The sequence below is a fragment of the Aotus nancymaae genome, unplaced genomic scaffold, assembly GCF_030222135.1.
Source record: "Aotus nancymaae isolate 86718 unplaced genomic scaffold, 86718_ANA_hifiasm-v0.15.2.pri h1tg000108l, whole genome shotgun sequence".
NCBI classification, from domain to species: Eukaryota; Metazoa; Chordata; class Mammalia; order Primates; family Aotidae; genus Aotus; species Aotus nancymaae.
This window is the reverse complement of record NW_026988523.1, coordinates 29,642,822-29,667,837: the sequence shown is the minus strand read 5'-3', so window position 1 is coordinate 29,667,837 and position 25,016 is coordinate 29,642,822. Positions and strand designations below refer to the sequence as shown.

At 40.5% G+C, this 25,016-nt stretch overlaps 1 protein-coding gene across 1 annotated transcript in view; it reads left to right on the top strand.

Moving 5' to 3' along the window:
- The first annotated feature begins 918 nt into the window (after window positions 1-918).
- Window positions 919-25,016, top strand: part of OTUD7B (OTU deubiquitinase 7B) — a 65,525-nt gene continuing 41,427 nt past the window's right edge. The window contains exon 1 of the mRNA XM_064370626.1: window positions 919-2,276. The gene's annotated coding sequence lies outside the window, so the exon portion shown is untranslated. The remainder of the gene's footprint in view (window positions 2,277-25,016) is intronic.

The following is a 25,016-nucleotide window of genomic DNA, read 5'->3' as shown; positions in this document are numbered from 1 at the left end:
CTCCACCCCTTTCAGCTGCTTCCCAACGGCTGTAGCCAACTGATTCTACTCCAGAGTCCTAAGAGTTTACCCTGTACCCCTCCAGCTCCGGTTCAAGAATGCTCCAGACCAGGAGCTTTAGGAACGCGGGTCAGGAAAACAAGGGGTCACGCAAACAAGGGGTCACGCGCGGGGCAAGCGCCAAACTGGCCGCAGCCGGGGGAGCGGCGCTAAGGGCGGGGCTGCGACGGGGCGGGGCGGGGCGGGGCGGGAGGAGGCCCGGGGGCGGCCTGGGTGTCACCACCAACCCGCTCCGGCCGGAAACTGGCGCTTGTTTCCGGCCGGACAGCCGAAAGCCACCGATCCTGAACCAGCCGCCGGAGCCGGAGGGGCGACCGGGTGTGGAGCGGGCAAAAAGCCGCTGGGGGAGGCCAGTCCCGATCAGTCCCTTCTGGCTCCAGCTCCAGATCCTGTGCGGAGCAACAGCTGCGGTCGCAGTCTCCACCACCGCCTCCGCCTCCATCGCTGTCGGGGGAGGGGCCGGCCGGACCCCGGGGTCACTGCCGAGGAATGAGGAGAGGCGGCCGGGCCCCGCGCTCCGCCCCGGCCTAGGGCCTTGCCCCGGGAGCCGCGAGGGTAACGGAGCCCCCCGCCCTGACACCGTCCCCCGTCTGCTCCCGCCCCTCCCGGCTTCTCAGACTCCCAAACTCTGCTCCTCTGATCGCCACTGCCCCCGTTCTCCTTTCTGAATCTATTTCAGCCGAAGCCATCTCCCCTCGGCACTCCCTCCTCGCCCTGACTGCTCCTTGCTTCGTCCCAACCTTTCCTCCGTTTCCTCCTCCCTTTCACCTGCGTCCTGCGTTCCTACCCCGCGCTCTCCAGTTCCTGGCCTCCCTGAGCTGTGCTGGGCAGTTTGGACTCTCCCCGCTTGTCGGCTAGACTTTTGGGAGGGATGGTGGAATTTTAAGGTGATTAAGATGCAGTTTACTACCCCTACAGTAGGATGAAGTTCATTTAAAAATCTCAATATAAAACTAAAATGAAAAGCAAACAAGCTTATTCTCCCTATTGATAGCCATACTAAGGTGCATAGGGTAATGGAGGAAAGGCGAGAAAAAGGTGTGTGTGTGTGTTTGTGTGTGTGAGAGAGTGAGAGACTGAGGCTGACGTATTCTAGGGCAGTCTTAAGAACTTTAGAAAAAAGAAAAGTTGCCATGAACCGATGGAAACTTTAGAAGCTGATGATGAGTAAGCCGGGGGCTGCGTGATCTCACTCTTCTCATAATTACTAGGTTAACGGTGTGGCTCTGGTCGGGATGGAATGGGATTTGTTTACTGGGCCGGCGTATTTTTAGCTTGTCGGCTCACAAGGACCAGCGCTCAGAGCCTCTCTCTCCCTCCTCGTGGTAGTCTTTCTGTCTAACCTAGGTGGCTTCTCTGGGTACAATACAGATGTAAAAATTTGAAAGTAGAAAGAAGCTGACTGATGGAATTTTATGGAAGAGGTTCCCCACAAACTTTTCAGGCAGCTTTTCGTGAATGCAAAGTCAAGAATTAGCAGTACGTTGACTTTTATTTTCCTTATCTTTTTATACGTCCTACGTAACGCTTTCCTTAGAAATTCACAGGCTGCTAATTTTTCAGTCTTTGGCCTCTAGTACTGTATATTTAGGAGATTTTCGAGGCGGCTGGATCCCTTTGTCTTTCAGAATCTAGTTCAAAGGTGGAAAAGAACAGAGTAAAGAAAGAGGTGGTGGTAAGACTGGTCCAAAAGAGTAGCTAAGCCCTAAATATTTAAAGAATAGCTTCTATACTATGTAACGTTTTTTCCCCCTCCCTACCCGCTATGTAACTTTCGAAAACATTTAGAACATTTTCTTCCTAGTAAATGAGATTGCATTTCTGATGGGGAGAAGACTTCAGGGACGGAAGCTGGGTGGCTAGGGAGAATCAGAGGTAGTTAAACATTTGCTGTGCATAATTTACAAATGAATACATTATGCGCAAACAATGAAGAATTAATTATACTCTCTGTCTTCATTGTTTTTCAAGTAGTTCTTTTAAAGTTTAGTAACCAACCTGCTGTGCTAGTCTATCGATATTTTGAAGGCCGAACAAAACTGTAAAATAAATGAACTTGATGTTGTTCCTCCGCAGGCTGAATACCCGACCGCTCTAATTTCCACTATTGACCCAGCTTGCCTCAGAGCACCTCCCTGACAAAGTGGCCAGTTACTATGTACTTAGAGATTGCAAGCGAATGCAAATATTAGCTCATACTAGGAATAATTAAGAAGGTAAATATGCTGAAAACATATATTCCAAAACCAAAATAGGTTTTTTTCGATTTTACCCCATTTTTTATTATCAGCACCTTTCTGCCAATACTTATCCATTAACATGAATAATTTAGAATTGAACCGATATCTGCTTTGGACATTACACATTCAAGATGGAAAGAAAGATGGAAGGAAGATAGTTTCCAAACTAATTTTTTATTGTTGTTGCCTTATTTGACTTATTCCTTGCTTTTAGTACCGAAGGCTTCCTCAGAAAAAAATGTAAAACTTTGCCAATGCAAGAGCTAGCTATCTGATAACTTGTATAAGACAGGGTGAGCAGTAATGAATGCTAATCGTTAGGTAGCCTTTAGTGGCCTTTTGTTGTCAACAACTTGGAAAATTTCCCAAAACTTTGTTTCATCTCTTTCTTTTGAGACTCCTATTTTAAAAAAAGATTTAATTTGGAGATGAAAATCTAATCTTTAAAAACCACATGAGCCTTCCCAGAATCTGCTATCAATAATTGTTTTGATCTATGTGAGTTGGTTGCTGCCAATATTAGTGATGATTATCTGGGTAAATTCTATTTATATCTGCATCTAGCAACTCCCCAGAGTTGAACTGCGTACTTGATTCCAGGGCATGGGGATCGAAGGGGTTGAATAAGCCTGGGAGTGAGTGGAGAAGTGCCTGGTAGTCCACCAATATTCCTAGTTCTCAGAAGGTTTTATTTGCAATTTTGAGATTCAGTGTATGTAACCAAGTGAACTACAGTTGAATAATTCAGTATTAAAAATAAGTTTTCTGGGCTGGGCGCGGTGGCTCAAGCCTGTAATCCCAGCACTTTGGGAGGCCGAGGCGGGTGGATCACGAGGTCAAGAGATCGAGACCATCCTGGTCAACATTGTGAAACCCCGTCTCTACTAATACAAAAAAAATTAGCTGGGCATGGTGGCGCGTGCCTGTAATCCCAGCTACTCAGGAAGCTGAGGCAGGAGAATTGCCTGAACCCGGGAGGCGGAGGTTGCGGTGAGCCGAGATCGCGCCATTGCACTCCAGCCTGGGTAACAAGAGCGAAACTCCGACTCAAAAAAAAAAAAAAAAAAAAAAAAAAAAATAAGTTTTCTGATTGTTATGAGGGCACTAAGTTCCACTTGTCAAAGTTTTGGAGCTCCTCAGTATCTTAAGCATGTTGTAAGATACTGGCCATTTTAGTGTGTGTGTGTGTGTGTGTGTGTGTGTGTGTATGCGTGTGTATGCGTGTATGAGTAGGCCTCTCCTTACCCTAAACACTCATCCCACCAAAGGGAAAAATCCTTAAACAATGCTTTGATATGTGACCTCAGCAGTATCTTCCCTATGGGAACTTAGGACCTGTGAAAGAGCAGACTGTGGACTCTTTTGTAGCCTTTGATAAATTCAGGTAATTAAAAATTTGTGTAAGTGGAATATAGATGCAGGGCAGTTTTCACATGAATGCCTGAATTCAGCTGACTTCTTAATATAATAGAAGGGAGTTGTTTGGTTGTTTTTAAATAAGACATCCTTGCTGAGTATTGATTGAACACTTCTGTGGATAAAGCAGTCTCCATGCTCCAAGTGACAGGCTTTAGGGAGGTATAAAAGATGTAAAGACGTGTGTCCTTGATCTTGGGGTTGAGGGTGGAAGGGAAAGGTGGTATATAAATGGGAAGACAGACTATTGTAAGCTTTAACATTTAGGAAACATGGACAAAAGCAAATTTAATGTGCTGAGAAATATGTAAAGGCTGAGAAGACTTGAAGTAATAAAGTAAGAATCAGTGAAATAAATTAGGAGTGGTTTCTGAATCAGTAAACTTTGAAATGAACTTGGGAGGCTATGGATTAGTCATGAAGAGGTATGGGTTATTGAGTTAGATGGGCCTTCATTCAAACCTTGGGTCTACTTTTTACCATGTGACCTTGGACAAGTTACTTCTCTTATCTGTAAAATGTGGGCATTCAAGTAAATGAAATAGTTATTGTGTTGGGAATAAAAGAAAAGAAAGGATCTTCCAAACAGAAAGTATAGAATGTACAGTGTGCAATGATGGTATGAATGACTAAGTTGTGTGTGGGGGGAATATATGAGAGTGACTGTAGAGAATGTGGGTTGGGCAAGTCATGGGTAGAGCAGGCAAGAGGGTGGAGGGGACTCAGAAGCTAGACTCTGTTGGGTGTTGATAGAAGGGTCAATAGAGTTATTGTAGGTCCTTGAACAAAGGATGGATTTAATGAGAAATATCGAGCCCTGTGGTTCAGGAACTCAGGGACAAGGAGTCAGGCAGGCACCCGTACATTGTGACTCTTCTTTTCTGTATGATCTAGCCTAAGGGGATACAGCCAGGAGACATAAAATTCCTTGCAGAAGGTTTTGTGTTTACACACCTTACTTTGCTGAGCCTGCTTGTGCCTGTCTCATAGTGCACCAACCTGTGGGGACGTCTCAGGACTATGGCTGGATTCTCCTCAAGAGCTTATAGTAAGGACAGCATTATGTTTCAAGTGCATTTAACTCTCAGTTATCTCTGCTAACGTAGGAGCGCTGTTGTAAGTAATTCAGAACTTCATAAAGACATTTCTTGGTTTGAAAATACATTATTTTTCAAACCAGATTTATTTTCATGTTTGGTGATCATACTGATATTGAAACAAATTTGCATTTCTAAACTTGTATTACCTGATGGTGGGGAGAGAGTACACTGATGATGAAGAACAGTCAATCTTGTATTAAAGATTTGGCCTCAGAAATCCATAAATGAATAATCCATTTGTGGATAATTAAGACTAGACTACACTGAATATGTTGATAGACCAATTTCTTTTCAAAATCTGTACGGATCCGTCCGGGCATGGTGGCTCATGCCTGTAATCCCAGCACTTTGGGAGGCTGAGGTGGGCGGATCACCTGAGGTCAGGAGTTCGAGACTAGCCTGGCCATCATGGTGAAAACCTATCTCTACTAAAAATACAAAAATTAGCTGGGTGTGGTGGTGGGCCTGTAATCCCAGCTATTTGGGAGGCTGAGGCAAGAGGATCGCTTGAACCTAGGAGGTGGAGGTTGCAGTGAGCCAAGACTTCGCCATTACACTCCAGCCTGGGCAACAAGAGCGAAACTCTTGTTTAAAAAAAAAAAAATCTGTATGGATCCAATGTGTCCTCAGGCTGTCTGTCTTATGTCTGAGAATGACTGGTAGGTGATGCTTATGTTCCAGCCAGAATGAGCCTTCATTCACAGTATCTGGAAGAATCCCACTGCATTATGTTGCATTGTTGAAGATTAAGCTGGCTTTCTCAAAGGACTTGTGCTTTGTAGAGGTTCTTCCAGATACCAGCTTCACTGAAAATCTGTCAGATTTTTCCTCCTGTAGAAAAGTCATTTGAAAATATATCCAATTAAAAAAAAAATGGGCAGAAGTATCCACATTTAAGAAGTAAACAAAATCACATGCCATTCTTTCATCCTTTTTTTTCTAGTTTACTTGCTTTCCTCCATCCCTGCCACCCTCTGCCACCTCTTTATAATCATTACCAAACTGTTTGCGATGTCACCAGCACAGGATTACTTACTTCTTGAGTCAGGAGATTATAGTATTTCTGAGGGTGTGTGAAGTGATAAGTCCCCGAGTTAGAGTTTTGGAGGTTAGGTTAATGAGAGGAAAGAGTGAAAAAGAGACTGTGAAGGCAAAATTGAAATTAATGGGGACTGGATGTGGGAGATGAAGAGAGCTGATGAGTCAAGTATGATTATGACACATTAAGCCTGGGTGTGTGAGACACTGACTGAAATAAAGAAGTTAGGAAGCTTTCCTCATTTTAGGGAAATATGAGTGTAATTTGGGATGTGTTGGATTTAAAGTGGCAATGAAATGTCCAAGTGAAAGCTGTTCTGGGTGTGAGCTGGGGTAGTGATGAGGGTAGGTTCGGAAATGCAGTTTGCAGTTCATGGCTAGACATGGTAGCTGTAGCCAAAAGAATTAAACTCTCTGGGGACTAGAGTTTAGGAAAGAGCAGAAGGGCAAAGAAAATGGTACTGATAAACCTAAACATGAACATTCCCTGCATTCCAGTCGTGGTAATTGGTTCTTCCTTCTCCTTTCCTGTTTTTTGTTTTGTTTTGTTTTTTTGCTTATTTGTTTGTTTTTTCTACTCCTTACTACATTCAATATATGTTGAATGTCTCCTATCTTGTAAATACTGTCCTAGGCACTGAGATGGAGGTAAGTCAGACAAGGAACCCACAGGAGGGTATGGGTTTAGTGGGAGGAGACAGATGTGTAAATATATAGATGGAATGAAGTGTGATAGATACTGTGATAGAAGTATGTGGAGGGGAGAGTGGGAGCCCAAAGGTCAGTTCCGCCTTGGGCATGCAGAGGTTGGAAAGAGCCTCCCAGAGGAGGTAGCATTTGAGCTGAGTCTTGAAAGATGAAGTAACGATATACTCTACAGATGACAGGGAGGATTACATTCTAGTCTGAGAAAACGCTATGAACAAAAGCTTAAAGGAATGAAAGCCAGACTTCTTCAGGTAACTTTTACTTAACCAATATGGCTGGAGGATGGGATGGAGGGCAGGCTGAAGAGGTAGGGAAGGCTGAATAATACAGAGCTTTACCTTATACTACGGTATAGGATGAGGCATTTAAGGATTTTAAGCATTGGGTGGTAAAAAAAAAGTTTCACATCCTAGAAAGATTATGTCAGTGGTGTGTAGGGTGGATTGGAGATGAAGAAAGCAAAAGGCCTTTCAGTAACTTCATTATGCTGAACTATAACACGTTTATTGAGAGTGATCATATTTATAGAATCATGGAATCAGACAACTAGAGGGACAGTTATGCTTTCTTAGTTTTCCTCATTCATTTTCAAATAGAATACCTGAGGTTTACTCAGGACCACAGTAGTTTAGTGATAGTTTGGTCTAGAATTCAGTCTTCAGTGGCTGGTTATGTACTAGGTGATTAATAAAGGTGAGTTCACCTCTTGTTCTCCCCCGAGTCCCATTCCAGTGTTTGCGTCATTCTGCCACATTGCATTGTACTAGAAGGCAGAAGGACTTAATATTATTCCATCCCACTGTCTTTTTTTGAATCCGTCCAGTGTGAAGAGTGGTATTTTCCTAGGTCTGACCGAGAAGATGTGCCCTCAGAGTGCTATTGGGAAGAGGGGCAGTTTGGTGCCCTGAATTGGGATGAATAAGGCGTTAGGATTTTTCAGCTGTAATGATTCAGTTGTAGAAGAATGTCAAGGTATTTGTTTTGTTGAGTGTCTTTATCTCTGCCACTAAGTTCCCTTTAAGTTGTTTTCTTTTAAACTTAGTTTCAAATTGTGCCAATGAAACTTGTTAAATAAGCTGTGATAAATTGGGCACTGATTAAAAGAATATTTATCTAAAAAAACATATTTATTAAAACAAAATTTAGAAAAGTTCAGGGAAAAAACCCAGACAATTTTGAGCCTATGACCCAAATTCGATGCACATTAACATTTTGTCATATTTGTTTTAGATGTCTTATTCTCTTTAAAATATTAAATACTCAGATTCTGTATCTTCCCTGCATTTTAATTTTCATTGGATTTTTTTGTGGAGAGAAATTGTTTGGTTTGAAAATGCTAAGCAAGAGTTTGGACTTTGTGTTTTAGTCATTTTTGCTGGAGGAGAATAGAACAGAATAGAGGGCATCCTCTAAGTCCTGAGATTCCCCTGGGAGAAGTTGGGACTTAAGGACATGTGGAAGGATGGATACGTTCCATCGATAGGCCTTCCTCAAAACTTGTCCGAGTTGTGATTTTTAAATTCTTTTCTCTGGGCTCTGTCAGCATCTTCCGCAGAGAAGGGCCTTAGTTTGTTTGGAAGCTGTCCACTTTAACAGAGCTGCCAAGTCTTAATTCTTTCTCAAGTGGGCAAGGGTACATTTTGTTTTTGTTTGTGAGTATTTGGGAAAGGGGAGGGGTGGGAAGAGAGGAGACACAGTGAGTGCTTATCTGAATTCCTGTGTAACTGGAAGTTTCTTTGGCAGTTTTAGGGGAGATAACTTGGTTACACTGGCATTTAAGTTATGTGGGAAGGTGATTTTTCACTCCCCTTTGCTATCTGATTTGAGATGGCAATAAATCTTCTTGTCCATTATTGTCACTCTACCCTGTTCTAAGCACCTCTTGTGCAGACTGAGGGATGTGAAGGCTCCTCTTCAGTCTAAAACTGAACCAAGTCAAACATCTCCTTAGAGTTTCAGGCAACCATTGTGCTCCTGACTGTTTCTCTGTTGACTCCTCTATCCTTCCAGTCACCTGGTCCTTTTCATTAATTTTAAAAGTTTGCCTAATGAGGTATTTCAAACATTTAGAAAAACTCAGTGAAAAACCCAAACAGCCAATTTTGAGTCTACAACCCAAATTTGATGAACGTTAACATTTTGTCATTTTTGTTTTAGATGTCTTACTCTCTTTAAAATATTAAATGTTACAAATATAGCTGAAGTTCTGCCCTGCATCCTTTCCTCCTTCCTCTTTCTCAGGAAATGACTACTGGCCTGAATTGATGTGTATCATTCCTTCATGTTTTATACTCCTGCCCCCACATCTTTATTTATTTATTTATTTATTTATTTATTTATTTTTGAGATGGAGTCTTACTCTGTTACCTAGGCTGGAGTGCAGTGATGGGACCTTGGCTCACTGCAACCTTCGCCTCCCGGGTTCACGTTATTCTCCTGCCTCATCATCCTGAGTAGCTGGGATTACAGATGCGTGCCACAATGCCCAGCTAATTTTTGTATTTTTAGTAGAGATGGAGTTTTGCCCATTGGCCAGGCTGGTCTCGAACTCCGGACCTCAAGTGATCTGCCTGTTCTTAGCCTCCCAAAGTGCTGGGATTACAGGCATGAGCTACTGCGCCCAGCCCCACATATGTATTCATAGACAACATATAGTTTTGTTTTGAAATCTTACATAAATAGAATCACGTATCCTTTTGCAACTTTTTTTCTCAACATTGCTTTTCAGATGTATCTGCAGGTAGATCTAGTTCATTCAATCACCTAAGTTTTAAACTTGTTTTCTCCATTGCCCTCCCCACTTGCCCTGTTTTTTTTGTTTTGTTTTTGTTTTCTTTTTTTGAGACAGAGTCTTGCCCTGTAACCCAGGCTGGAGTGCAGTGGCGCCATCTTGGCTCACTGCAGCATCTACCTGCTGGGTTCAAGTGATTGTCTTGCCTCAGCCTCCCAATAGCTGAGACTATGTGTCCCATGTGAAGCATTAAGTTCGAGTCAGCACACCCGGCTAATTTTTTTATTTTATTTTATTTTTTGAGACGGAGTTTCACTCTTGTTACCCAGGCTGGAGTGCAATGGCGCGATCTCGGCTCACCGCAACCTCCGCCTCCTGGGTTCAGGCAATTCTCCTGCCTCAGCCTCCCGAGTAGCTGGGATTACAGGCGCGTGCCACCATGCCCAGCTAATTTTTTCTATTTTTAGTAGAGACGGGGTTTCACCAGGTTGACCAGGATGGTCTCGATCTCTTGACCTCGTGATCCACCCGCCTCAGCCTCCCAAAGTGCTGGAATTACAGGTGTGAGCCACCGCGCCCGGCTGCGATGGGGTTTCTGAATGTTGGCCAGGCTGGTCTTGAACTGCTGACCTCAAGGGATCTGCCCACCTCAGCCTTCCAAAGTGCTGGGATTACAAGTGTGAGCCACTGTGCCTAGCCCCACCTCCCCTTTTTTTTTTTTTTAAACACCTACCCGTTCTTAAAGTCCTAGTGTAAACTATCTCTTTTACAAAAATGTTGCTGATATTTTTTTTCTTCAGCAGGATATGATCTTTCCCACAACTGAATCTTCCTCTCATTTTGCTGGTACTTGTCATGTGGTAGCTGTGTATTCTTATATTTTGGTTTATTTATGCCCTTGGCATGCCTCTTACTATACTGTAAGCTCTTTGAGAGCAGATAAGTAGTCTCTTTTTCTTTGTATCCCTTATGAGGCATGCCATAGAAACTTACACATAGTAGGCATTTAGACACTGTTCGTGACTAAATAGACTATGACCAAGAACAACAAAAGACCATCCTTTACGTTGGTGAACTATTAATTTGGCTATTGGGGTGGACCCCCTGAAAAATAAAGCTTATAAACAAACACTTGGCACTGAAAATTACATTAAAATGTGCATAAATAGTAAAAGTAATCAAGACTAACTTCCTGCAGGGATGAGGGCAAACATTACTTGGAAAATGAAATGGGAATTGATAGGTGATAGCATCTCAATTGGATAACTCCTGAGAATCGATCCTGGTGGCCTTTTAGGCAGTGTGTTCCTGCAGCCAGACTCATTTCACTAGCTATCAGATTCTGCTTTTGTCATCAAGGTCTTGACACCTTCACTGGAGATGGAGATAGGCTCTAAGAAAAGGCAGCCTGTCTGTTTAGTTACTAAACACTGTTGAGGACCAACGTGTATATCCCCACTTGGATACACACATTCTCACATAGATACATACATGTACTTTTAACCATACTCCTTTTTTTATGATGAGGTCAGGTTGTGTATCAGCATATTTTGTGTTTAATTCTGTAACATATAGTTCCGATATAACATTGTTTTTGCCTGTGGAAGCTCCTCCCACCCCAAGTAAGAGATTAATACTAAGTTAAACTATATGAAATTGCCATTTTGAAGGTAAAAAGCGATCAACTCTTGATAGTTTGGTTAAACCGTCAGGTTGTGATTTCCTCTTGGCGTTCTGAAAAGCAATATCATGGATCTTTTTGAAGTAGATAATCCCAAATCCATTTTTTTTTTTCTTGAGCCAAGTTCTCACTTTGTCACCCAGGTTGGATTGCAGTGGCATAATCACAGCTCACTGCAGCCTTGACCTTCTGGGCTCAGGTGATTCTCTCACCTCAGCCTCCCAAGAAGCTGGAATCCACAAGTTTTTGACACCACACCTAGCTAATTTTTTATATTTTTTGTAGAGATGGGGTTTTGCTGTGTTGTCCAGGCTGGTCTCGAACTCCTCCTGCCACTTCGCAAAGTGTTGGGATTACAGGTGTGATCCACCACGCCCGGCCCATTTAAACATCTAAAATGCATTTCTGAACATTAATTTGCAGGACATTTTCTTTTGCAGTTATCTTTAGCTTAGATTTTTAATGAATGCGTTTCTGAGCACACGTTTAGTATATTTGAGAAGGTGGATGGGAAATGTATGAGAGTTGTAGGCCACAATAGGCTCTGGGAAATAAGCCTGAGATAAACATTTTGCTGTAAATATCTCCGTGTAATTGATTGAGTTGTCTTTAATGAGTATAGTTCCTATGAGTAAATGACTTATTTCCCTCCTTTACCTGCTACCCCCACGTCTCCCCTCTGATCTTGATAAGAAGATCTGGTTGGGGGGCAAAAATCACGGAAAGAGAAAATTGCCTGTGTCTCTTTGATGTTATTTGGGGACTTAAAAGGGTAGAGGGCAAGAGCCCTAGTTCCTAGCACCAGATTGTTTACCTTGTGGCTCCCAGAGCTGTTCTTAGGGTAGGAGGGAGGGGAATGCAGAAGACGGGAAAACAGAGTAGGTAAGAGTTAGCAGATGTTATAAAATAGGCTTGAGGAATAGGAGCAGAAAGGGGATAGGTATAAACATTTAAAGGGCTTCTGTTTCCTCTCATTCTTCAAAATCTGGCTTAGATTTCTTTATAAACCTTTTACCTTAACTATATCAAAGTTGTATCCAGGCTACGCTCTAAAGATACCTACTTGGAGAATATTATATATAGAATGGAGCTTTGAAAGTACCAGTGCTGTGTTCTAAAATAGTTCTTTGAAAAGTCAGGGTCATTTTAAATGAGTTGGTCTACTAGTGCCTTTTGAATCATTTCTAACATCAAAAGAAAAGGAGGATTGAATTCCTCTGAAACTTTAGTGTTAATAAATGTTGACATTTACATGAAGGTTGTTGCATGTGAAGAATTAAGGCAAGACAATGGGAAAATACAATGCTGCTAGCTAACAAAAATGTAGTTTGTTTATTTATTTAGTAGAGACACGGTCGTACTATGTTGCCCAGGCTGGTCTTTTTTTATTTTAGTTATTTTGTTTTTGTTTTTGTTTTTAATCTCTGCCCAGGCTGGTCTTGAACTCCTGGGCTCAAGCCATCCTCCCACCCCAGCCTCCTGAGCAGCTGGGACTATAGACGTGTGCCATCGTGCCTGGCTCTAACAAAAATGTATTTTAGAAACTTATCTCCTCTTATGTGTTCCATTGTGAACATCTGCTTTTGCTTCCCTTGAACTGGTAGCTCACCTGGCTAAGTGTTAAACCATCCATTTCCTGAAATATTCTATCAGTTCTAAGGGACAGGATTCTTTGACATGAAGAATACTTGGTCCCTGTTGTTTACTGACCAAGGTCAGAGACTTTCCATACCCCTTCTTAGAACACTGAACATAGAATTTGAGAGTTAGACTTAAGAGTTGCTGTGTTCTAGCTTCTTTGCTTGCCTAAAATAAATTCCTAGCTATTTGGCACAAGGTGTCCTGTCATCTTAACAACTTTAAGTTCCTTCTTTCTCACATCTTTGTAATTTTTTATAATATACTAGTTCATTATGAAAATTGAGATTTAAATGATCTATGCAGATTTCCCTTGATGTTTGCTGCCTGATTGAAACTACAAATTCCTTTCCACCGAACACCTGTTGTGCACTGGAATCTGGGCAAAATGCACTAAGGAGATTCCAAGGAGGTGTTACCCAGTAAATAAATAAGCAGTAGGAGAATTGGCCCCTTGGAAATATATATTCTGGGTTACATAGGATGTGGTTACATGTAGATAAATGCGTATACAGAAGAAAAAGAAACGTGAGAAATACAGGCAATATAGCAATATATATATAGTATATCACATTTTAGAACTGAAAAGAGATTTACATATCATTTTCTAGGTGAGCAAAATCAGACCCAGAAAATGTAAATGTCTTGTCTAAGGTACTAATTACTATCAACAGTTTATTGGCTATCTGCTCTCTGAAAAATTAGGCCTCCAGTATATTGTAGAAACAGTTGAAGTCATTAAGAACTCACAAATTATTTATGAACACTGAATATTTTGCTGAAGAGATAAATAGTAATACAAAGTCCTAGGCACTACATACCAAGTGAGGAGTATGGTTACATAGCTATATAGAAGTTTAAAAGGAATAGATAGGGAAACATTTTACTTTTATGGTAATCTAGATGTTAGAGAAGAGAAGAATACAGCGGGGAAACATTCAAGGCAGAGGACTAGTGAGCTGAGCTCACCTTGTTTTGGGGGCAGAACAAGTAGTTTGTAGCACAGTATTTTACCTAGGAGGGCAATAAGATCAGTAAAATTAGTAAAGTTAGAGAGTTAGATAAATTGGAGTGAGACTTAAATCTCAGCCAAAGGAATTTGGTTTTTATACTTATAGTGAAAAATCTCTGGGCAGGGAATTGTATGAATTAGTACTTTAGGACAACTGATTCAGATTCGTGGTATAAAATATAGGAAAGGATACCAGTTAGAGGATTGTTACAATAGTCCAGGAAAAAGACTGTCTACAAGGCTGATGGTAATGCAGGAAGGGGGAGAGAGTTGAGTAATCTGAAGAGAGATAAATAGAATTTGGTAACTGATTATCGTGAAAAAAGGATACATAAGAATGATGCACACACATTTTCAGTCTGGGTAATAGCAATAGGGGGAGCTGGGTTTGGTGGGTTTCTCATTTCTCTCCAAAGTGGGGTACCTTGGTAGACAACTTTGAAAAGTACTGAGTCTGGCTCAGCATTCTCAGTGAATATTGAATTCAGGGTTTAAGTAACTGATTTATGTTTGCATGCCTAGTAGGTAGTAGGACTTGGTGTATACAGCCCATTCTTTTGATTGTTGTTTAGTGCTCTTTCTACTAGATCATATTGCTTGAGAGGAGGTGGGTCAAGTGGTTAAAAACACAGAACGATGCCTGGAAAACGAAATGGGAAGTTGAAGACCACATTATGATGAGGTTTAACCACAAGCTGTTTCAGTTCTGTGTCGGTTTTCCTTATATTTATACACAAAATGTGTGTACTATGTCTATTAGGCTCTTAATGCAACAGTGGCATGGATTTCTTAGAGCTCTCTTCTGAGATTCAATTCTTCATATTCAAGGGGAAAGATTTCTTCAGATTTTGGATTTAAGTGCATATTCTCTCTGACTCCCAATTTGAAGATACAATAGTTTCCCCCCACTCTCCCCTACAAGAAGATAGGCTTGCCTGAGTTGAAAGCTGTGGGAGAAGTAAAGCCTCAAAGGCCCATTAGTTTTTTTTTTTTGTTGTTTGTTTGTTTGTTTTTAGTAAAAGGAAGAGAGCTTTAGACCCAAATCTTTCAGGCTTATTTACCCTGTCAGCAGTTAAAAACAATTTACTTACATAGATCTTATTACCTGAAAGGGAGAGTAAATACTATAAATCAATTGAGTGTTTTTGCTATTAGGAGATTTTTTTCGGGGTTGAATAGCCTTAAATCTTTTGTATTTGCTTTTAAAATACTTAGTCATGTATATTTAAGGTGTGACTCATTCCTACCCCTTCTTGTTTTCTTCTTTTGCCAGATTTTTATCTATGTGATAAAGATACCTGAGGATTCAAAATATAATTTTCTCAATCAGCTAACATTTGTTATTCACCTACCATAAGGGACTGAGACTGATATTTAATTTGACTGACACTGTTATTTAATTTCATCTTCCAAGACTAAATGTTCTCAGATTTTCTGACTAGCAACTCAGCTGCTTCCTGGAACTCAGCTCCTTGCTCTCACAGTCTTAAGCATTTTTAAATACTTTCTACTAGGTAATGCTCACAAGAAATCCTTGTACCTGTTCTTAAGCTGCTAACTCCAGAATAAGCACCACTCATCTTAGGTATGGCACATGGTGATAGTAGTAAACATCTTCTAATGCTTGGCTTCTACCATGTTTATCCTGTCTTATTCCTTGCCACAGCTCTTCTGTCATAACTTCTGACCTGGCTGGAGAATAAAGGGAAGTAAACTTTACTGTTTAATAGCGAGATCCTAGCCTGAGTTGTATTAAACACTTTATATAACATCTCATTTATACTCATAAAAATTCCATAAAACAGATACTCTTATGCTCCCTTACAGATTAATTCATCCAAAATATGTATTAGTGTGATTTAGGCACTGTTTAAGTTTCTGAGGATACTATTGTGAATGTCAGCTGAAGTCTCTGCTAAGCAGTAGATTAAATAATTTACCCAAGGTCACAAATCAAGAAAGTAACAGATAGAATTTAGGTATAGCTCTGATGGATTCCAAAAGGAATGTCTGCAGCCATTATTACATTGTGCCACCATTTACATATATTGGATTGTTCTCTGTGAATATATAAAGTCATAAAAATAGTGGAACCCCAGTTTTTTGTTGTTGTTAAAAATGTTCTTGATGAATCCAAGAAAGAAACGTGTTTTGAGGCTGTAAAGCACACCTGCTCAATAATGCTTTTCCTCTCTTCCCCTTGCCTCTCCCTTCTCCCTCTCCACCCACTTATACATGGGTATAAACTGGACAGTGTGACCTGCTTTGGCATTTGAGGACTAGGAGAATTTTGTTTGTTTCTTTGGCTTCCTGAAAGTTCCTGCCTACTTGCAGGTTCTTTCTTGTAGCACAATGGTGAGTAATGTGTTGTTAACATTGTAATGTGGTCATGCTAGTTGGAATATTTTTTGTTTTCCCCTAGTTCTCTCTGATGAGTATGCAGGTAGGGACCCTTGAGTCAAACTTACCTGCTCAGTTCATTCAAATAGAAAAAGCTTTCTGTATTCAGAGGACTAGAAAAGGGTTTTGAGGCTGGGAATAATACCAACATCTAGTGTCTTTCACCCAACTGAAATTCAGTTTTGTTAGCATTCTAGGTTTATTCTTTAGCTTGTGCTGTCTAAGAGAGGACTTATAGATATGGGCACTATCACCATGTGCCCTACCTGGGATGAGTGATCTTTACTCTGGAGTTAGTATCTTCAGAACAGGCACAAGGATTTATTTTGAGCAATATCTAGTAGAAAGCATAAAAAAAATTGTTTAAGACTTAGAGCAAGTAGTTGAGTTCCAGTAGGAGCTGAGTTCCAAGGATTAACTAGGTGGGATCAAGGTTGCCAGTATTTTTTATTTTTTTTGAGTCAGAGGTTTGCTCTGTCACTCAGGCAGGAGTGCAGTGGCGTGATCTCTGCTCACTGCAGCCCCTGCCTCCCAGGTTCAAGCGATTCTTCTGCCTCAGCCTCCCAAGAAGCTGACAGGTGTATGCCACCATGCCCAGCTAATTTTTGTATTTGTAGTAGAGACGGGATTTCACCATGTTGGCTGGGCTAGTCTCAAACTCCTGTCCTCAGGTGATCCACCCATCTCAGCCTCCCTAAGTGCTGGGATTACAGACATGAGCTACCCTGCCCAGCCAAAGTTGCTAGTATTAGAACCATCTGGTATTTGAGATCTAATCAGTTTAGTACTGGGAATCCAAGAGGATCTGGTCATGGTTCATGAGGTTAGTGAGATGATTTATGTAGATGCATCTAACCCACAAGTAATGCATGGTACTTGAATTAAGTGCACAGTAAATGTTAGCTAAATCTTCAAACGGTACTTGAGTGCTGGATGTTGTGAGTTTGTCTTCATAGAGCAGCTTCTTCACTGTTAGTATTCCTTCTGTAGAAGAATATTTATTAAGCATTTAACTGTGGGTAAAGCATTTGGGAAAGAGATTGAGGTAAACAAAGATTTATAGTGTCAAATTCTTGCTGAGACTGTAATCTTAACATTTATACATTGAATCAATTAGACCTAGCATTTAAGGGGAATTTTTTTTTTAAATTTGTATTGCTAGAGTCAGTCTAATGCTTTTTTGATAGAAATAAGTTCTTGAATTGAAAATGCTTGTTCTTCAGTTTCAGTGAAATTGAGTTTGATTAGCCAGGCATGGTGGCATTCGCCTGTAGTCCTAGCTACTCAGAAGGTTAAGGCAGGAGGATTGCCTGAGCTCAGGAGTTTGAGGTTACAGTGAGCTATGATTGTGCCACTGCACTCCAGCCTGGGTAATAGAGCAAGACTCTGTCCCTTAAAAAAAAAAAAAATTGGTGGTTGGTTTTTGATGGTTGAGATAATTGCCTTTGATATTTCCTTTTATCCCTTCTTCATTATTTTCAGTGAATGAGATAATATATTTGAAAGTATTTTATGAACTGCAAAGTTAGCACTTGTTATCACCACCACTACTACCAATAATAGTGTTAAAAATGATAATGGGGGCTAGGCGCAGTGGCTCATGCCTGTAATCCCAGCACTTTGGGAGGCTGAGGCAGATGGATCATCCGAGGTCAGGTGTTCCAGACCAGCCTGGCCAACATGGTGATACCCTGTCTCTACTAAAAATACAAAAAATTCACTGGGCGTAGTGGCAGGCGCCTGTAATCCCAGCTACTTGGAAGGCTGAGGCAGGGAGAATCACTTGAATCTGGAAAGTGGAGGTTGCCGTGAACTGATATGGTGCCATTGCACTTCAGCCTGGGCAACAGAGCGAGACTCCATCTCAAAAAAAAAAAAAAATAATAATAATAATAATAATGGGATAGGACTCACTCTTAGAAAGGTTGGTTTCTTGTATTAATTTCAAGAAGGCTCAGAACACGTTTACCAGGCGGCTTGTGTACTAATTGATAGCTTTTGTAGTTTTTGTGGAAAGGAGAAGTAAAAGCAGAAACCTTCACTCCGAGAACTTGGCCTATGTAATTGTGAAATCCCATCTCTGCGAAACCCCATCTCTAGAATTGCTTGAACCCAGGAGGTATTAATTGTGAAGGGTTGCCTATACTACTTGTACTCACTCAGTATGGGGCAAGAAAGTTTAACAGGATTTATAATTTATGTGTTTGACCCTAGAGTCTTAGAGTACATTCTATTGGAAGCTTCTGTCTACACAGGAAACAACTCATCCCAGTTTTGGTAATATCAACCACATTCGTGCAATATAGATATTATATAATAGATATTTTAAAATGTTTCAATGTAGATCCGTATCTAATTGGTTTCTCAGATTAGTAAGATTAAGGAAATAGTGCCTTTGACCAAACTATTTGGTTAGATATTATCATACATAAAAAACCTTTACAGTCAATTTCTGATGATTGACATCCTTGAAGAGGAGCATACGACTTTAATACTCTTAGGAGCAAGTTATTTCGTAAATTTGTTTAGTAAATTGAAAAATCCTCTCACCTTTTAAAATTTCCTCTTCACCTTTTTCTGTCTATGGTCTGGCACTTAGTAAACCTTTTATTAAATAAAGGAAGTTGGCTGGTCTCTATCTTGGGGTTTTCTCTGGAACCAGTCCATTAGATGAACTTTTGGAAAGCAGAGATGATGACTTACTGGCTGATGCATCCTCTTCACTTAGCAGCCTGCCTGGCATTAAGAGTGAGTCCTTATTAAGTGCTTTTTGAATGATTGAGTCAGGATGTTAAGGTTTTCATCAGGAGAGAATTGGGCATTACTGTACTGATGGTGGGCCTTCCTCAGGGGAAGAAGAAATGTTGCCTTCCTGCAAATCAACTTGAATAAATATGAATGTGAGGAAAGTTACTGCTTTGATGCTTTCAGGCTGTATACTTTTTTTTTTTTTTTTTTTTTTTAAATTGAGACAGTGCCTTACTCTGTTGCCCAGGCTGGGGTACAGTGGCGCAGTTTCAGCTCACTGCAACCTTTGCCTCCCTAGTTCAAGTGATTCTCTTGCCTCAGCCTCCCTTGTAGTGGGGATTATAGGCGGGTGCCACCATGCCTGGCTAATTTTTGTATTTTTAGTAGAGACGGGGTTTCCCCATGTTGGCCAGACTGGTCTTGAACTCCTGACCTCAGGTGATTCACCCATCTCAGCCTCCCAAAGTGCTGGGATTACAGGCGTGAGCCACCATGCCTGACCAACACTTTTGGGTAAGAAATAATACAGTATGTTAAAAGTTGCTGGTTTATTTCTCTCTTGGTTTTATGTTTTGTCCTGTTCAAAATTGAGCTATAGGCTAGGCCTGGTGGTCACAATTGTAATCCCAGGACTTTGGGAGACCGAGGCAGGTGGATCATTTGAGGCCAGGAGTTTGAGACCAGCCTGGCCAACATGGTGAAACCCCATCTCTATGATACAAAAATTAGCCAGGTGTGGTGGTACATGCCTATAATCCCAGCTACTTAGAAGGCTGAGACATGAGAATTGCTTGAACCCAGGAGGCGGAGGTTGCAGTGAGCCAAGATAGTACTATTGCACTCCAGCCTGGGTGACAGAGTGAGACAGTAAAAAAAAAAAAAAAAAAAAAAAAAAAAAAAAAAAAATAGGTATAGCTGTGATTTCTGAATGGTGTATAAGAAGTAGCTTCAAACTATCAGTAGAAGAGAAAAATTATCCCGATGTCATACATAATTTTGTCCTACTGTCTTGGTACAAAATAGTTATAACATTAGAATACTTCCAAATTCAGTTATATCTTTAGTGGTGATGAGCAAAACATAAATGGAGTCTTGCTCTGTCTCGAGGCTGGAGTGCAGTGACGAGATCTTGGCTCACTGCAACCTGTGCCTCCCAGGTTCAGGCGATTTTCCTGCATCAGCCTCCCGAGTAGCTGGGACTACAGGTGTGTGCCACCATGCCCAGCTAATTTTTGTATTTTTAGTAGATATGGGGTTTCACCATATTGGCCAGGATGGTTTTGATCTTCGTGATCCACCCACCTCAGCCTCCCAAAGTGCTGGGATTACAGGTGTAAGCCACCATACCCAGTTCCATGATTTTCTTTATAGATGATTTCCTTCCCTAAATATGATTTGCTTAAGTGATTAAATTTCCTAGGTACATACCTTTTTCTTTGGTATGCATCTGCAGGAGTAAGAGATTTAGCTGAGTGGCCAAAGAAAGGCAGTTTTTGCTAATAAATCCACAAAGTAGATCCCATGGAAAATTGAGGGCTAGTGATACATGTGAAGTCAAGGAAAGATTACTGGAATGGGAGTAAGTAGATTTATACAGTGTGCTCATTTTGACCAGAGCTAGCTCTTTGAATATGGACAAGTCACTTAATCTCACTCTCCTGGTTTTCTGTTTTGTCATCTGTAACTTGAGGGTATGGAATAAAAATAATCTCTGATGTTCTAGTTCTAAAAGTTTATGATTCTGAAGTGCCAATCAGGAAAACAGACTGACTTTCTGAACTTCACCACCAGTTCCATGTAAGACCCAATTGTGAAAAGTTAATTATATAAATGAAATATATATTCTACATTCCCAGGTAAACTAGAACTATCAGATTGTGTTATATGCTTGTAACTAATTTTATGTGCATAAATAAAAGAGACTTGGTTTCTTCTAAAAGAAAAATTATTATTACAAAAGGTACAACCAGTAGAAATGAGAAACCAAAACAGTGCCCAGGATATACTGGGTTAGAGTTTCTGCTTCTTCACACCAACTTGGAAATGTGTGTGTGTTTGTGGAGTTGGTGGTGGGTAGGGAGGATGGTAGTGGCTAGGAGACAATGTGTTGAATAGGGATAGTATTTTAAAAAACAAAATAGTAAGAGTTATTTAGGGCTGTGGAGTTTGCATGTCTAGACTGATCTGGTTTTGGTATAAATCCCTAGAAAACTGATATGAGCCCCACATTCTGAGTCAGAATGCATAGGCCCAACCTCTGTGCTATCCAGGTATCATTTAAGCTCTGTAAACTTTTCTATGTGTATGTGTTTTCCATCAGAATATGGGATTAAAAACCTAAAAAAGTATTTAATTTAAAAATGTTTATTATGAGGTTATATTTATGAAAGTGCTTTAAAAACAAAAATCTAGGGCTCTTAAGTAACACGGAAATGAGTTTGATGGAAAATATCAGTTTTTAAAAATAAAAACAATAACAGAATAGAAGCTATTAGTGAGCAGACAGCTGTACAAATACAAGTTACATTTATTCATATAGATCTATTTGTTTATCTTGATAGGGCAAATTTGAAACCAGTATATAACTCACAAGCCTATTTCAGGTATAGATAACTCTCAGTTATCCACACATATGGACTAGCATGAATAGTTCAGAACCACAAATATTTGCTAGGCATCTACTATGTGCTAAGCAATGTGTTAGGCCTGTTTAGAATGTTTTCAAGTACAAAAGAAAGGTGCAGACTTCAAGAATCTTAATTCTGTCTTGAATATACTCTTGTCCTCCATCTTGGTGAGCTTTTACATGTCCTTAAAGACTTGGCTAAAAGTTTGAGAAGCTTCCCTGACCCACCTGGGTAAACTGGTTGCTTCTATACCTCTTCTTACCCCAGTGGCACTAATAACATGTTTATATTTCTCCCATCAGATCAGAGTGCCTTGAAGGTAGGACTAGGGTATCTCCAGGCCCCATAGCAGTACCTGGTAGATGGTAGACCAACTTTGTAAATTTTGAATGAATGACTCAGTCAAATTGGAGAGTTAGGATGTGAGTTTCTGGAAGGTCAACTAGTGTTACAAGACAGTAAATGATAACAGCAGATGTGAGGTGGATGTTTTGAATACTGGGCCTATAGATCAAATGAGATTTAGGTATGGCCAGGAAAGATGGAACTATGGAACTTAAAGATGGAGAATTTTTAAAAACGACAATAATAATAAGTATTCTTCTTTTAACTGAATTATATAATTTTATAAAAGACAAATTTCCTTCATTCCCTCCCTTCTTTTTTTTTTTTTTAGACAGGGTCTCACCCTGTCACCCAGGCCAAAGTGCAGTGGCACTATCATAGCTCACTGCAGTTTTGAATGCCTGGTCTCAAGTGATCCTCTTGCCTCAGCCTCTTGAGTAGCTGGGTCTACAGTGTATGCCAACATGCCCAGCTAATTTTTGTGGGGGTTTGTTTTGTTTTGTTTTTTGTAGAGATGGGGGTCTCACTGTGTTGTACAGACTGGTCTCAAGCATTCCTGCCACCTTGGCCTGACAAAGCACTGGGATTACAGGCATGTGCCACTGTGCCTGGCCCAAAATTTCAAATTGTTTTGAGGCTTTTTAAGAAATTAGTTAGTACTTGTATGCTGAGGGAAATTGATTTACCAGAAGAAATTTATGAAGTGGATTAATTTCCTGTGGATAACCAAGAGCGCATAATATAGTAATTTGAACCTTTCTTCTGTTTCTCCCCTTGAATGGAATTTACAGTGAAATGACTAAAGAAATCAAGAAAGGAAGAGAAGATTGTCAGCTACTGAATGTTTGAGAATTGATTCTAGAGAGTGTGTTTTGCTATTAGCTCGTCTCTTGATTTGTAGTGTTTTTTTCCTCTGTGTCAAAAATTCAGTAATTAGAATCTTTAAAGGGTCAAGTAGAACTTTTGTTTTTGCAGATTATTCTTTTAAAAGTTGAATTTGTTGAGAACCCAAACCTTGGACTATCCTTGGCCTTAGTTGAAAGGAAGAAAACAATTCATTGTGTGTGGTAAATAGACATGCTGGTCTGGGATCTAAAAAAATAAACATTAACATGATTCTTGTTTCTATTTAAGCTACTATTATTGTGCCAATATTATAATAACAGATTTTCTGTATGACTCTCCCTGCCCCCATTTTCCCAAAGATCACTTCCCTTCTGCAAGCCTTCCAAATTATTACATTTCCCAAAATAACTGTAATTTAAGGAGCCTTTATCAGTAGCACTGAAGAGACAAATGGCAGTTTCCAAGTTCTCTGTTCACTAGCCGCTGATCTTTTTATTACCCTTTGGTTGTTAATGGGATTTGTCTGATGGAGTTTTTTTTTTTTTTTTTTGGCTCTGTCGCTGAGGCTGGAGTACAGTGTGTGATCTTGGCTCACTGCAACCTCCGCCTCCTGGGTTCAAGCAATTCTCCTGCCTCAGCCTCCTGAGTAGCTAGGATTACAGGCATGCACTACCACACCCAGCTAATTTTTGTATTTTTAATGGAGACGGGGTTTCACCATGTTGGCCAGTGTGGTGGCCAACATGGGCTCTGACCTTATGATCTGCCCGCCTCGGCCTCCCAAAGTGCTAGGATTACAGGCATGAGGCACCATACCTGGCCATCTGATGGAGTTTTATGTCAGGCCTGCTATTTGTAGGCGTGTTATAAAACTAGAAATTCTTTAAAAAATAGTTAAATTTTGTTCTGACACACACATACTAGTGGTGGTAATGAAACCATAGGGCTAGCTCCTGAGACCTTAATGTTGTGTACCCACAAGAGCATATGATAAATACATTGTTTCAGGTGTGATTATATGATTGAGTTTGTTTAACTCCATGTTTGACTTAGGAGGAGAAAGTGATGTTCCCCAAGTATATCCTGCATTAGAGGTGGAAAACAACCCAGCAGTATGCAGGGTGAGTAGGTGATGCAAACATTTCCTTCCAATAATCAAAAAAATAGGCAATATACATGAGATTAAGACACTATTACAAAATCTTTGAACCTGGAATGAGTAAAAGTAATAAGAGGTAGGTACAGGTTGGGGAGGTAGGATTGGTAGATTAAGACATTGGGATTCCAGTAAATATGTAAATCTGTTCCTGGAGATTTGGGAATGAATGAGCTATGTAGCTATGTCTGCACATCTAGGAAAGGACAGACACTTTTCTTTTGCTGTTATTTTTGAGGGACCATCTAGTGGAAGGTACAACTAAGGGACCCCTTTTACGATATTTTCTTGAAGGCCTGAGTTGAAAGACACTGGATTGGGAATGATAGACTGGGCACTGTGTGTATGTGTCATGACTCTGTTTTAGAAATGGTCGTGGGACTGAAGGGTTGGTTTGGGAGGAGTAGAGGAAGCTTTTAAAGGAAAGATATAGGGAGGGGGCTGTGTTGGGCACCAGTGAAGTGACACAGAGTGTGTGGGAGGGAATTGGGCACAAAGAAGGCAACACAATTTTTGAAGATTTATTCTGTGTCAGTAAGCTTCTCTAAGGCTTTACATATGTTACTTAATCCTAACAGGTGGGCTGAAATGCATACATTTCCCCCATTTTATACATGAAGAATCTGAGGCACAAAATGGTTCTATTACTTACCTGTGATTACACAGCCCTTAGGTAGTAGCTCTGGGTTTGGAACCTAGATCTGTCTGAATCCAGAGCCAGTTCTTTCTTTTGATGTGGCATTGAGAGGAGTTGAAGCAGTGAGAGTGGACTTCCACGTGGGTGGACTGCCCATGTTTTCTTGTCCCTGGACGAAATGTGGCATTGTTTAAGTGTATGGTCTCTGGAGTCAGCTGGGGTGGGTTCATAAAAATCCTGGGTCTGCCACTTTCACCTGTGTTGCTTTGGGCATTTTACCTAACCTGTGTGAGCTTTAGTATCTTCATCTATGATGTGGAGTAACAATACAGACCTCTTAGAGTTGTTTGGAAGTTTAAACAAAATAATATCTAAAGCTTTAAAACTGTTTCTTTCACTTCTTTCCGACTCATCTTGTTACCTCTGGATTGTAACATTTAGTGTTGCATAGGTCCTTTTAGAGTAGGGGTGGTCTGGATTCAGGACTAGATTTACAAATAAAAGAAAAAAAAAGAGTATAATTGGTCATATTTTCTTTCTAAAAAGGTTATATTTTGTTTCTTTGACTTGAAGGATCCATATTAATAAAAAACAATCCGCCAAGACAGTCATTCATTTCTCCCTCCCACCTAA